This window comes from Canis lupus, chromosome 11, assembly GCF_011100685.1.
Source record: "Canis lupus familiaris isolate Mischka breed German Shepherd chromosome 11, alternate assembly UU_Cfam_GSD_1.0, whole genome shotgun sequence".
NCBI classification, from domain to species: domain Eukaryota; kingdom Metazoa; phylum Chordata; class Mammalia; order Carnivora; family Canidae; genus Canis; species Canis lupus.
The window spans coordinates 8,492,122-8,507,750 of record NC_049232.1 but is presented as its reverse complement, the minus strand read 5'-3'; the positions used below and the strand labels follow the sequence as shown (position 1 = coordinate 8,507,750).

Sequence of the window (15,629 nt, the reverse complement as noted above, 5' to 3'; positions counted from 1 at the left end):
TTGTGTTTTCTTTTCTTTTCTTTTTTTTTTTGCAGAAGACTATTAGAAATATTTAAGTTACTTGTCAATTATTTTAGATGCTGAACCAAAATGTCTTTTGGGTGTGATATCGTGCTGACATGGAATATTCCAGATCCCTTAGCTTATCATGGGATACATGTAAATATATGTAGATGTATATATATGTGCAAATATTTACATACATCATCATCTGTGCAAATGTTATGTAGATTTTGGAGGCAGGGCAGGGGAAGCATTCCAAAATCTAGGAGACCACGGGTAATTTTAATTTTTTCTTAATTTATCTGCAGTCAGAGAAATATGTACATACATAAAAGTTACATGTATTTAGACTTTAAAAAGAGTTGTTAAGGAAGTAGTTGGTCATCTGGGAAAGCATGCCCTTGCCTTGGCTGGGGGGAGGGTGACTGCTGTCTTAAGTGTCCAGGTGTCCTTAGCAGTTCTCACCCACGTGGAGATGGGTTCCTCATCCACCTTGGCCTAAAGTCATCAAACATGTGTTTCATTCATGTAATTTGTCTAGCTTGGACTCCATACTAATCTAAACATTCTTTTGAGTATAACTGAGGTTGAGAATATGTAGGTAGTAGAGCTGTCTTGTGAAGCAGAGTGAGCTGGCTGTTCACCACCTCAAGCTGTCTGTAATCCTCAAGACAATGCAAGTTTCATTGTAAACCTGTTAATTAGAATCAGAATTCCTGGTTAAGCACAGTTACTATAAGTTAATGTCCCAGAGAGATTTCATTGTCAGTGCGCTGACAAAATCAGGTATCAGAGCTGATACAGCAGTTCTTGTACCTGGAAGTTACTAGGTTAGGGCCACCCTGAGAAGCTTCTTGGCAGTTAGTCATATAACCCATCCTGTTAACACTTGTACCTGAATATGTTCATTTTCCTTAATATTCTACATTCTTTGCTTAAACTCTCTAGAACATTATCTGTTTTCTTATTTTCCTTAGCAGAAGGAGAAACCTTCAAAGGCAGATATTTGTCATTTTTTGTGTATGTACTTAGCCCTTAGCACAGTGCCTAGCACAAAGTATTCATTTAATTAATATTTACTGAATGAAAACATACACATTAATTGAGGTCAGTTACCAGACATATATAACCATATTCACAAAGACAAATATAAATAGAGTTTAGAACATCTACTTTTTTGGATTATTCATAAATTACTTTACATACATTAGCCTACTAATCATGCAAGTACATTTGTAAACTATTACTCTGTTTTCATCCCATACCCTGTACACTTCTCTATGTGCGCCATGTTGTAGTGTTATTAGAGGTGAGTGATAGTTAAGGATGTGTTAGGCCATAAAAGCTGCCACTCTACCATTCTGACAAAGTCTCACTTGTAAGAAATAGTAGGACTGGGGGAGGGGAGTGAGTAATCCAGTGTGGCTCAGGTAAGAAATCAGTCTGTGAATAAAGCTTAAGTCCATTCCAATGACATTTTCTTTTGTTTAAAAAGTCTACTGCTCCATGCAAAAATGTGCAGAATGAATTCGTTGGGGGCTCAAGCATGAGGAGAGCATTGGCATTTTCTCTCCTCCATAAACGAGATTGAAACAGACCAGAAAAGAAAGGTAAATACCTATGACCTCCTTTCAGTAGGCCTCTGCTGCAGTCATTCGTAATAAATGAGGTCTGCACGGAAGGGTCCTCTGGGAGGCCTCTCAGGCTTCCCCTCCTCCAATAGGATTCCTTTTTCACTCTCACGAGCTCTTTTGTGCTCTCAGGAGGAAAACAGCTCATAAGCCTAGATATGAACAATGGGTTCCACACATACTGTGCAAATTTCTCCAATTTCATTTGCACAAAACTGCTGAAAGGCATTTCCTCAGTTCCAGCTACTGTCTATACCTCGGGGGAATGTGGGCAGAGTGGTAAGGTCAGCCCCACAAGGAGGAAGAATTCTTGGTTTCAATAGGCACTTTATGCCCATTCAGAAAGCAATACTTCCAAGGCTTTTTCCATCTCTGGGCACATGAATATGAGCACTGGGTCGAGCCAAGGGGAGTTAGGCTGACTATGCCAACAGGTCCTGGGACTGGTTCTTAGGTTGATGTGGGGTGACCCAGGTTTGAAGCTGACTCACCCTTTCTTTGCACTAGACTCATGTTGGGTGGATGAGGACGTGTGTGAAATGTTTGTTTTACTCGCAGGCAGTTTTTTTTTCTTTTTTGCTTGTTTTGGATTGGGGCCCTACTTCCTTTTTAAACAATTTCCATATATTTTATGCACTACTTCATGTTATGTGGGCCAAGTGTAATAATTGTTTTTGAAAATGATCCCTAAGAATTATTTATGAATTATTCGCCATTTAAATCCCACTGTTTTTAGTCATTGCAATTTTCAGAGAAAGTTTTTATTCTAGAGGAAATGTTTTATAGTAGAGTTCAGTGAAAAAAATTGTTAAGGAAATTTTAAAAGGAAATTAAGGGAAATTCTAGTGAGAAAAAAATCCTGATTTCAGGGTTTTTTAAGGAGGCAAGAGGAAATATTCCAATGTGCTCTCTAGATTATAGCTGCAAAAACTAGGAGTCCTGTCTTTAAGAACATTTCATAATTCCTGAGGAAAACATGATTTTGAGGTATGAGTGAAAAGCATTAACTGATGCACAATTATTGGCTCTGTAAATATTCATTCCATAAAGTAGCATCTCATTTATCTGAAATCATTACAGCTGGTGATTTTAGCAGTTATTAACAGAAAACCAACACAGATGGACTTTAGCAAGAGGGAAATTTAATGGCTGTCAAAAGTGAGAGGTGTATATAGGGCTGTTTGATGAAGGGGCTCAAATGGTGTCACCAGGACTCTGTTTCTCTCCATTTCTCATTTCTGCTTCCTCTATATTGTCTTTCCTCCATGGTCAGCCCCATTGCTGAAACTTTTCCAGCCTACAGCTTCACTGCCTCTGCCTCTTTTCCAGTTGATCCAGTGAACCTTCTGAGATTCTCTCTGATTGAATTGATTTAGATCACATGCCTACCTCTAGACCTTGGATGTGATGTAGGGAAATCCTATGCATGGTTAACTTGGGCTGGGGAATTACCTTCCCGTGGGGCCAGCGGAGCCCTCAGGAGTCCAGTGGATAGAAAGAAAGCAAGGGAAAAGTGCTCAAACAAAAATCAAGAGCATGAGAAGGCATGACGGAAGCTGGAAAGGCAATGATAAATGTTCACCCAAATTTATATTTAAAAATGTAATTTTCTTCTTAAATAGTTTGTTGAAAAAAAGAAATAATATTTTGTAAAAGCCCTACCTTGGTTAATAAAACTTACCGTTTTCAGGACTTGGTAAGATTTTCCAGTTTCCATACTGATTTGTGTAAGGCTAATCATATTTAATATTCTTTACTTTTAGGCTTTTCTAAAAATGGTCGTGGGGATGGAGTGGACTAAATAGGAAATGCACTTTATTTCCTGTCTCCTCCTTATCTCAGTCCTAAGAATCCCAGTGAACCTGTCACAAATGGTCCTCCATGAGTTAGTGTGTCTTTTTGATGCAAACCCACTGGACAGGATGGAATGAGCTCTTGTTAGAGAGATGATATATTGCCCTCTATGACGAGGAATACCTGTAGTAGTGTGCCTATGTTCCAGTCAGATCTAAGGACATGAATTGGAATGAGGAGACCCCTGCCTGACCACTTGATTCTGTCAGGAGCCTCCAGGCTCTTACACCCACTCTCTAGGCTTTAGAAGTAAGGAACCATCACAAATAGGTCAGCTTGGTGATTCTCTCATCTGTAATGAGAGAGGAATGAGGTCATTCATCCTTCCTTTCCCTTCCCTTCTCTCCCCTCCCCTTCCCTCCCTTCCTTTTCCCCTTTTCCCTTTTTCCTTTTCCCTTTCCCTCTCTAGATTTATTTGAGAGAGAGAGATAGAGAGGGTGGGTACGGACAGGGAGAGAGAATCCTGAAGCAGACTCCCTACTGAGCATGGAGCCTGAAATGGGATTCAATCCCAAGACCCTGAGGTCATGACCTGAGCCAATATGCAAAGTCTTCCACTTACCTGCTGAGCTACCCAGGTGCCCCCAAAGTTTGCTGTTTGCTATGGCAAATTCTCTGTTGAGAGATGCTTGAGTCTCATTCATATCTGAATTTTTGTGATGTGTTAATCCTTTGCACACTTTTTTTTCCTAGTGCAGCACCTTATCAGTGATGACTTGCCTCTCAAGAATCCAATAATTAATTCACTGGTGGTTTAATCTTTATTAACCCTGTCATGCCTAGGGTTGCATTTAAGATATTAAATATTTTCATTTACTAGAAGGACACCAGTACAGGATAGAGATAATAAAGGTTGTGTGGCTTAACTAAAGGAGAGTATTCCTAGAATAATTTCATTCCATTCTGTCTTTTCTTAGTAATTTTGCCTCAGTTGTGAACTTGAACATTCCACATCCTCAAGGCTTTTGAGACAACTGGACACCTTTTCCTCTGTGTACAAGACCCCAAGTTGTTAAGCTCTCTTAGTTTAATGGTATTTCTCTATTTCTGGTAATGATCACTTCTTAAAACTATCAGAGTACCTACTTTTGGGTGATTCTTGGGCATCCCTCTTAGTTTCTGTTTCTAACATGAGAAGGACCAAAAAGCCTGGCACATAATTCAAATACATTTGTTTAATGCAATGACTTTGGAGCATTTATATTGGTATTCTGGGTGTACCCCCCCCCCGCCCCATCTCTCTTATTTTCCAGTGGTTTGCCCAGGTTCTCGGGTATGAAGAAAGGCGAAAGATTGGCTCTTCAATTTTTGCAAAAGGCAGATGTCTGATTTTTAGTTTGAAGGACCTCAGATAAAATAATCTAATCTTAGTGATGTCATGCTTTATGAATGAACAACTGGTTTTGTTTTAGCTCTGTTAAGAACAGTTTTTTCAAATGGTCAAGAAACTCACTGAGTTAGTGCATGTTTATTTTGCTGTTGGCAAAGAGATGTGAAATAAAGCAGGAATGGATGGGTCTGCCCCTCAGCTGAACTACGAGGTAGATGGGGTGCACCTCAGGGGCCTTCTTCATACATCTCCTCAAGGCCCTTCTTCTATTTCCGGGGCTCATCCTCTCTCTCTCTCTTTGCCTCCAGAAATTCAGGATTCTTCCCTGCTCTGCTGGCCTAGGCTCTCTAGCTCCTGGAGGGGCATCATGCCCTTGTTTGGCTCTTCCAAACAATCCTCTGAACTAAAGTAGATTCTTGATCTTGCAGTATGGATCTTGCTTAGCTGTCACTACTGAACATGAGTGTGACTTCTGGAACGAACCCTCATTAAAGTATTAAAGCATTATAATGCTTAATATATTGTTTCTCCCAAGGATGCTGACATTGTGATAAACATTTAAAGACCATTTCCATTTCAGCCAAAGGAATTATCATCTTCAAGTGGAATTCCAGGCACGTCTGTGGTCCAGTAGGACCAGTAGTCTATATGGCACAGAACAGGGCAGCTGGCAGCTTTCTATGCCTCCTTTGGGGCAGACAGATCCTCTTCTTTCTGGGCTTTCACCACATCTCACTCCTTCAGTTAAATTTTTGAGAAGTCATCCCTTAAAGCCAGGCTGGCAGGGGATTGATTTCCAGCTGTGTTCCTGTCAGGTCCACATCCAGTGTTGTCTTGTTTGCTGTCATCTCCATCAGCTCTTAGAAAGAACTGTCTTGGATGTAGCCCTCCTCCAGATTTGGCCTTCCAACTATCTCCAACCCTACTTCCCCAATTGAGGTAAAGCCACTTTTATGTTGCATCTTGGTGATAGAACCCTGTTGCCTTCCATCTGGAATTGCTCCAGAAATGCCCTGTCTAGAATATGAACTTACGTGTGAATATCAACACCTCCCTTGGGCTGCTGGCTCTTTCTGAGTCCTACCTTTGCTATCCTGTTCTCTCCAGCTCTGGCTTTCTCTCCCAGTGGGTGGTATTGTTCATCCTGCCCTGTATATATTGTTGCAAAAATGGAGTTACAATACAGAGCATGGTAAGTGCATGTGGATGACACAAAGCATTTTGTAGTAAAGAAGATTCATGATTTGAACCTTGGTTGCCTCCAAGAGAGTACTCATTCCACTCTATCACATATACATACCTCCTTCCCTCCTGCACCTAGAGCCTTCATTTTCCTAAGATAAAACATTCTATCCCCCTAGGACAGGATTACCAGGTTGTTTGTCATTCTGGCCATTTTGTTACAGGAAAATCCACTTTGTCACTGTCTCCTTGAAAATTTGGTGTCCAAAAAGGAACAAAATATAGGCAGCTCTAGAGTTCACATAAGTGCTTTATCATCCAGCCCACATTTCTCCATTTGTCCACAAAGATACCATGAGAGACTTTATAAAAATGCCTTGCTGAAATACTTGCATGGATTGTCCATGTCAAAAAGAAAATCAGGCTATCTGACATAAAACACACACAAACAGACACGTACACATAGGACAACATTTACATTTCAACTTAAACAATACTTTTTATTTGCCATAAGTGACCTCATCTTTTCCTCAATCCCATATATTCCATTTGGGGAGCAGGAAAAATAAATCTAAAATTTGCCAGTTCTTGTTATCTTGCTAACTTTGTCTCTTCTGTTTTTAAATAGTCTCTGTGAAATTGGTTCAATGTCTTTGGGATGAATACTCATTTGATTCAGGATTCAAACTTGGGATATTTCTCTCCTTTTAAAGATTTGCCCCTTCACTTCCTGTATCAGCCACGTGGACCTCAAGGAAATTGATATAGGGTAGCTAGTCTTTGTCTGGGTCTTTGTGCTGTTTTTGCTATCTTCTCTGGTTTATGTGGAGATGTTCCTTGTCTCTCTTGCTCGTTGAGGATCCTGCTGGCCGACTTCTACTGTAGGAGTCTGGCCTGGTGAAACTCCCTATCAGGCCTCAGTATAAAACATCTGCTTGCTATCCATTGTAGTTCCCTTTTCTCACCCTGGAAGGATCCAAATATACAGGAGACAGAAAAGATGGCAGTGAGATAAGGACTGTGTGGGGCTGAGAATGAGCAGTGCATTTCAGGTTGTTTGACTTGGCAAGAATTGGGGCAGCTACCATGGCTCCAGCTGCAGGAAGAGCTGTTAGAGGCCACCCTAGCCACCCTGGTCCATTTCAGCTGAGAGTTTGAGGGGAGTCAGAATGGGGGGTGGTTGTTGGGAGTGAATTGTCCATAGAGATGGTTCTGAAAATCTATAGTCTTCATGTGTAAATCTGTGTGCCCAGTGTTGAAATTCAGAAATGTGAGGATCTCAATATAAGTGCTCATGTATAGGTTTTATTTAGTGAGAATAAACCAGTGGCTCTAATCCTGGAAGCTGGGGGCAGAGTAGATAGAACACAGACTTGGAGACGGAACTGGGTCTGTTTCTACCTACTTCCTGTTAAGCTTGAAAAAGTTATTGCTCTTTGTTGGACCTTGGTTTAATCATCTGTAAAACAGGGGCAGTAAATGCCTATCTGATTAAGGAAAAACTGTCCATCAACAGATGGCAGCTATAATTGTAAATCATAACAACATCTTCTGAACATAAACATTATTTTTCTAACATTCTGAAGAGATGGCAGCTTGTTTCCTTTACCACTGGTTGGCTTCATTAAGTATGACATTTCCCCCCAATACAACCATTTTTCTCTGAGACAAATGCCTTTTTTCCTTAGAGAGATGTGTTTCTCCCTCTTCCTGACAGAGCCCAGAGGATCCTTGTGAACATCCTTCCTGTCCCCCCGCCTTGGGGATCCTGGGCCACATTGGCCCTGTATCATTGCCATCATCACTCTGCCCGGGGAGGACTGGTAGAAACTCCCCTTGTGACTTGTTGACATCAATTCCAAAGATGTGCAAGATGGATTAGGAAAAGGCCCCTAGTAGTTTTTACTTTTCAGGAAGCCAAATGTTTTTCAAATCAGAAGCAAAAGGATTTAGCACAGGCAGGCCAGACTCTCCCATCTCTGTCAGGGAAGGACTACAAAACTTTCACTTGCCTCCAGACCCAGATGTATTTCCCACTGGACCTCACCTCCCTGTCATACTGTAAGCCTTCCTATCCTGATCTTCTTCCTTGAAAACTTGTGGCTGAGCCTTGCTCTGTTCTGTATCCAGAGTATGACTGGGAATGAAGGCAAGCAAAGCAAAGGGCTCCTGTCTCTGAAGAGCAAGGCTGGTTCTATTCTTGTGTTTATGTAGGTGGGCTTTCCACAACAGGTTATGGGTGTTTCCTCTGTTTATTTACTTAATCTCATCTCTGTGGCAAGCAGAAAACAGAAGAACAACTACTCCTACCCGTCTTTGACCCCTAAAATACTCTGGCAAGGAGCATGACAGACCACCTAAAGAAATTTGGTCCCAAACCTGAGAGTCCCTTTCCTCATTATCAGGGAAGAGTCCTCTTGCTCCAGAAAGTAACATACCTGTGTCTCCTTCACCTTCTCCAGCCACTACTCTTTGCTTGGCTATCTTTGAGGCATGGTGAGAGCTGCAAGTGGGTGGCAGCTTGAATTCTCAAGCTTTTGAAGCCAAGAAACAGAAGTAGACCTGACTCTAGTCTTTCCAATGTGGCTACACTGTGGTCTCAAAGTCAGTATTAAAAGCCAACACAAAGGCAACTTGGTCTAGGGTCTCTATATCTGTGAAGATCTGTAGTGATCTCTGCAGATTTATTTTTCTAGGAGTCCGTGATTCTAGGATACACGTTATTCACTGGCTTGGGGGAAATGAGAAGATGGGACTAGGGGCATGCAGTAGAATCAGAAGACCAGAAGGTGGCACTCGTAGTATTTAGAAGGTGCCTCAGGCTGGTAGGTAACTGACTCCAGCCGCCCTTGCTTCCTTCCAACTGGCTACCAGTGAAACAACTGTGTTTTGTTAGCACCATGTTACACAGAGCTTTTTTTGTGAATTTCTACTTTTACCCAGACTATTGCAGCCTACTTTCCTTCATGTTATGAGTGTTACTTACAATGAATTCAAAGGCCGGAAGGTTTTGTTTGTTGAAGTTCGCTCCATGTATTTATGATGCTTTCTATTCTTTAAAGTTTTGATAAAAACAGCCCCCAATTCTCTGGAAAATAAGAAAAACCCATTTGTTTAGCAACTGTTCATTCACTCTGGGAATGTTCCAGAGATTTAGATGCAAGGATGTCATTTCCTATCTTGTTAAGTTTTTTTTTTTCCTGCTTGTCAGCGCTTTTAATATTCTTTGTATGAGTTTAGTATAAAAAGGCACCGAGTTAATGCTGCCTTTACATGACTAATAGACTGCTTCATGAATAAGTAACTCTGCCTATATATTTTTAATAGTAAAAGAACTTACTTAAAAGGAACTTGAAAGCCACTGAGAAACTTGGGAGAAACTCAGCAAAAAGCCTGACTATGCTACTCTGTTTAGCAAAGGAAGATTTTTCTGGAGAAAGTAGTTAGCAGAAGTCTTATTAATGGCAACATAGAAATATGTCCTCTTATCTACTTGCTTGGAGGCTTCTGTGCTGGAATAAGGGGCTGCCAGTCATGGAGGAACTATAGCAGAGGCTACATTTTTTTCTGGTAGAGATCTAAATAGTAAATATTTTAGGCTTTGTGGGACATAAGGTTGTTGCTCTACTCTTCCACTGTACCTGAAAAGCAGTCACAGACAATGTGTAATTGTGTGGGCATGGCTTTGTTCCAATAACATTTTACACAAACAGGTAGCAGGCTAGATTGACAAATGCCATTCACTAATGGACCATATAGTTTGTAGATCCCTGAACCAGAGGAAAAGAGACTTAACTTTTCTTTCTCTGATATGGACATTTCCTTTTCATTCCTCTTATTTTTGCCTGTGTGGTAGTTGAAGGTTGTCTAGATGTGTTTGGTTTTGTCCTCATTGATTTCCCATTATTATAGGAGTAAAGGGGGAGGAACAGTTTCTATTTCTGTGGCCTCTGTAAGTAGGGAAAATCATTGACAGAATTAGGAGGTTGTGGTGATTTGTTTCATCTCCCATTTCTTAAAAGTAAGGGTTGAATTGAGTCAAGTAGATTCAGCATAATCTTCTGATGGCATCATATTTGGCCAGCAGTCATCCTTTAAGTAGAAGTTGGCATAGAACAGCCTATAGACCAAATCTGGCCCTCCACTTGTTCTGGTAGGTAAAGTTTTATTGGAACACAGCCATATTCATTTGCTTAGATGTTCTTACTGCTTTTGCTTTATAACAACAAGTTGCTGTTATTATAATAACAATACTAATAATGCTACAGAGACTTTATGATCTACAGAGCTTAAGATGTTAAACTTTATGGACTGTGTTGTCTTTTGTAGAAAAAGGTTGCTGACCTTTGCTCTAGAGTAGTACTTTTCAGATTCTGTGAAGAAGGACTTCTCTTTTTTTAAATCCATCATGATGACATGAGGTTCCACTGTCCATGAATGGTAGCAGATTGTGCCACATGCAAGTCACCATCCATGTGCTGAAGCCCCACATTGGTCCATTCCTTTTGAAGGACATGAATACATTGCTGTGTCCTTGGATGTGACCATTGTGTCAAATGTCTATAAATGTTTTTAAATACTTACACTCAGATTCTGTATTATCTAGCAGTGAACTGGCAATAGGCAGGTTGCAGGCCAGTGGCATGGTTCTAGGGCAGTGCTTCTCAAAGTGCATCAAAGTGAATGATTAAGTCACAAGTACCATGAGAAATGGTAACTTTATGAAAAGAAATGTGTTTTGGAAATTAGAAGTACAATCAGGCCTAACGTACTATCTAACAGTAAATATATCACGAATGTTTCTCCACGCCATTACATTTTCTTTATTATTATTATTTTTTAAGACTTTATTTTTTCTTTCATTCATTCATTCATTCATTCATTCATTCATTCATGTTAGACACACAAAGAGAGGCAGAGAGATAGAAGGAGAGGGGAGAAACAGGCTCCTTACAGGGAGCCTGATGTGGGACTCGATCTCTGGACCAGGATCATGCCCTCAGCTAAAGGCATGTGCTCAACCACTGAGCCACTCACGCGTCCTGAAATTTTCTACATTACTAGAAAAATCTTTAATTGCCCTTCTTTTTTTTTTTAATTTTATTTATTTATTTATGAGAGACACAGGCAGAGAGAGAAGCAGGCTGCCCTGATTGCCCTTCTCATTGCAAAAGCAGCATATCCTCTACAAAAATACTAATTTAGGTAAACAACAGGAAGAAACTTTTGAAGTACTTATAATTTCACCGTCCAGAGATAACTGTCATCAATGGCTTGGTGTATGTTTTCTGAGACTATTTTCTATGATTTTTGTGCATTAAAAAAAAATAAATTCTGCAGTACCTATAAAAATGATTAATTCAGTAAATCTGGGCTGGAGCCTGTCATTCAGAATTTGTAATAAGTTTGAGGATGATGTGTTTGCTGTTGCTCCATGACTACTTTGAGTGGCACTGTTTTAGAGGTATGTCTAAAGGAGTCAGTGGTGCTGGCCTTGGGTCCCACTTGACTGATGAAGTCTATAGTTACACAGAGAAGTGAGGCGATTTGTGTTGGGCAACCAAGAGGGGAATGCAGATGCCATTAACCGAGGGATGCCTAAAAATGGAGACACCCTCTTCCCACCCCATACATAATATTTTAACCTGGAAATCAGCTTTCCCAGTGCTGACACCAGGCTTGCAACTTAGCTGAAACCAAATCAGTAGTGATACTGATTATAGCCTGTTAAGCAAGTGTGGAACACAAGATACATGCAAATTGCTCTTAACTTTCCTCTCCCCTCACCACTCCTACCTCCTTCACTTCCTTCCTCCTCTCACGTTATTATGTGTTGCTTGGAGAGTCTCCAAGTCTTTGGACCTGGAAGACATTGGGAGAAAATATATCAAGCAGGAAATGGAATCCTTTTTACATTCTTGTGACATTAACATGCAAAAAATATACTTAAGAGATCAGCCCAATGCCTTTCTGTGCCATTTGGGGGCACTCTTGAAGCCAAGAATGCCAGGCTTTGGATTTGCATTGAGATTTATGGTACTAGTGCTGAATCTCGCCTGTTTTCTGCCCTCCCTTAGCTGTTGTTTATTAGGAGCTTTTTGTGTAGTGCAACTGCTGCTGCTTATTAGTTTAAATGATATGGGCCACTGAGAAGAAGTTTGGAAAAAGAGGCTAATAAGGGGAGCTTAACTTCCCCACTTGTTTATCGTGAGAAGTTTATTCAGGAGCCAAGTCTCCTTTTAGAAGATTCCCTTTATATAGTACGGTAAAAATGACGTTCATGTTTGCTCAACAATACAACCAGCATCTCTTTGCTCTCGTATCTATACTGTTGGTACAAAGCATTCCTTTTCAGAAAAGCTTCCAGTGGAATTAATTCATCATACATCAAATCAAAATTGTAGCCATGTTTTCGTCTAAGATAAAGTACCAACCTGGGGCAAAGCCATTTTTATCAAATTAGGAGCCCTTTCTTCTTTTTATAGTACCTTGGCCTCTCTCATGTTTTCTTATTAATAGTTTGCTAGAGATAATATCAAAACTATGACAACTCCTCCCTGGTAATTTGGCCAGTGTTGGGGTAATGTCATAATGGTATTTGAAGAGAGGGATTCTAAACTACTGACATAGCCCTACTGTGTTGTTTATGATGATTCATGTGTTGAACAAGTCACCTAAGTTGGTAAGGATCAAAATATAAGCATTTTTATTGCTTAAAATCTCAGGGCATTTCATCCTTGGGAAATCCAGAAAACTGCCCAGATGAGATAAATTTCCATAAGCTAAGATCTTAAATTAACCAAGGGGAGAAAGAAGGCATCTTCAACTCTACATAACCAGTTTTTTTTTTTTCTCCTTCCCAGCCATGGAACATCAGCCCATCCTCTCTGTGCTCTTGCTATCAATTGCAGGGCTGGTCCCCCAGGCTTCCTTTGGACATGTCATTCTGTCCCTGTCCTCCAGTTCACATGCTTTTCATCATCTTGTGCTTTGACTTCCAACATAGCTCCTGAGTGATCCAACTGTCTGAAGTCTTATTCTTCCCTTGGCCTCTTACCATCTGTCTGGAACTCAAATCCCATATGTCATTCTCTTCCTAAGGCTTGTTGTCACCAAACAGATGACATTCCTTCACCTGTGTATGTTCTATCAGACCTTCCATTATCAGTCTCCCATGCTTCTCCATACCCACCTCCCACCACTAGCTGTCCTGCCTTGTACCTCACACTCCATGCATAGGCAACCTTGTCCACTTTTTCACACCTTGGACCTTTAATCACGATTCCCCTCTGCCTACACGAGTGGCAGTGGTTTTCAACCAGAGGTGATTCTGCCTTCCTAGAAGATGGTTGGCAGTATCTGGAGACATTTGTAGGTGTTTATATCTTGGCGAAGGGCAGTGGTGTCGTATAGTGGGTAGAGGCCAGGGACGCATGCACAGCCTCCTACAACAAAGAATTATCTGGCCTATATGTCAATAGTGCCAAGGCTGAGGAACTTTGCTCTACTTGTGTATTTCTAGCAGGATAATTTTTGCTTCTGATTATGATGTAGGGAAGACATTCTCTCCTGTAGCAAATTGTCTTGATTCTTCCTTAGGCTCTGTGAAGCATCCCTTCACTGTATTACGAAAATGTTCTCCATAGATACTTCTACCATTACTGCCCAAGTCATATATTATTACTATTTTATTTAATTTTAATAAAGGTATTATAGATACAACAAACAGGCTTCCAGTTGTCCTAGAATGAGAGTGAAATCACACGTTCTTGGTTCAGAGCAAAGCCAACAGGTGGTTCACCTACCTCTCCTCAGGTCTGAGATAGAAACAAATTCAGAAACCAGCTCTACACAAAGGAAAAGACAGATTATCCCTTCACTCCCATATCTGTGGAGGAGATGCTTTTCCCAGGCCAAGTGGAGATTCCAAAAGAATTCTTATTTTAAAAAAAGGGAAATATGGAAAGGATGACTGTCATTTTTATTCCTTTTTTAGATGTCTGGTTTTCCAAAGAATTGGGGACAGTCAAATGGGGCATGTGAGATTTTTACCAGTAGACCACGTTGAAGCCACCATCTGCCCATACCAGCCAGCAGTAGTGCATATACACTGAGGAAGAACAGAATTACCACCAACCTCCGGCAGGAGTGCGACCTGGCCCAGTTAGGAGGGTATATTTTGGTTCTTTCCTGTTATTCCAGCCCTACCCTGACAGGGAAGGAAGCAGGTGGGTAGAGGAAGGGGAAAGGGGGAATGTGAAAAGGCCGTAAAATCCATCCCTCCATTTCAGGTCAGTCAAGCCAAAGGTGTGACTTGTGCTGGGGTGGAGGTGGGGTAGAGAGCAGAGATCTGAATCAAATGCAATATTGAAATTTTAGAATAGAGCCAAATCTTACAGGCTGAAAGGATACTGTTTGTGTAAGTCAGAATGTCTGAAAACTTACGGATTTAGGTCAAGATAGTATAAAGGAAGACATTACTTATATAAGACATATAGGGATAGTTACCAGCAAAAAAAATTCAAGTTTATATCCTGATGAGTTGACATTCCCCAATAATAAGTTGACATTTCCCGGGGAAATGTGTATATGTGTATATATATGTGTATACATATATATATATGTGTATATGTGTATATATATATATATATACACACACACACACACTAAAAATTTCAAATTGTACAGAGAGAGATAAGAATTATGTAATAATGACATAATCTAGTTTTCAACAGAACCCAGCTGTTCGACCACCCAGGGGTCGGTGAGGGGCAGGGCAGGGATGGTCCTTGGATCCTTCATTCTTCTCATGGGCTTTTTTTTTTTTTACTGCAGATGGGTAAGTCATGAAATTTGGGGAGCTCCTGCATTGTGGGAGACTCATTACTTCAGAAAGCCTCCTGCATACCTGGGGTGTGAGATGATAGAAAAGTCAGCACCAAATGACTTTCTCCATTGTGGCTCAGAAAGAAAGCAACAAAGCCAACTTGCCTATTCTAGCCTTAATCGCACAGTTTCCACCAGACCCATGTGACACATTCTAACATCAATATGAAAGGCTTTTATTTTGTTTTTTTAAGAGTTGACTATTCTAAGAAAGACTATAAAGGTCAAAGTTTTACTTAACTCTAACACTATCTTGTATGCAAGGAAAGGCATTTAATGTTATACCTGTGTTTCCTGCCTCTACCTGTGACTGATTTCATTTCCCACCATGTGTGCATGTACCCACTCTGTCATGCAACCCTTTCTTTGGGTCTCTTGGTTGGAAGGGACAACTCCTTTCTATGGGAGAGATCTCTCCCTGAATTCCTTTTGGCTTCTCACAATTTGAGAAATGTCTTAGATTACATCCTTTTGAGGATTACCTTTATTCTCTGCCCTTTATGCAAGCTCTGGAGGGGAAAGGGCTGTGTCCTTCCCTCTCTGTAGGACTGGTGACCTCTCTCATTTGCTGAGCCAAATATAAAGTGATGATGTAGGAGCTCTTGTTGAAAAAATTGTGAAGAATTTCAAGATGGTGACAACAGAGCACTAAGCCGAACACAAGGGTCTTCTGAGAATGGGGCACCTGTATCACCAAAGCCCTGCCACTCTGTGAGAGCAAGAGCCCAGTTCTGCCTTTACTG

The 15,629-nt window shown here is 40.7% G+C and overlaps 1 long non-coding RNA gene across 3 annotated transcripts in view; it reads right to left on the bottom strand.

The window, feature by feature from the left end:
- Positions 1 to 284: 284 nt before the first annotated feature.
- LOC102153083 overlaps positions 285 to 15,629 on the bottom strand; it is a 52,287-nt gene continuing 36,942 nt past the window's right edge. For 2 of the 3 annotated variants that reach the window (XR_005366555.1, XR_005366557.1), the window contains 3 exons: positions 11,797 to 11,862; positions 8,987 to 9,088; positions 6,510 to 6,966 (listed from right to left, as the gene is read on the bottom strand). This is a non-coding gene — a long non-coding RNA (uncharacterized LOC102153083). Of the gene's footprint in view, positions 698 to 6,509; positions 6,967 to 8,986; positions 9,089 to 11,796; positions 11,863 to 15,629 lie in introns of those variants that run through there. The other variant, XR_005366556.1, reaches the window with a different exon arrangement.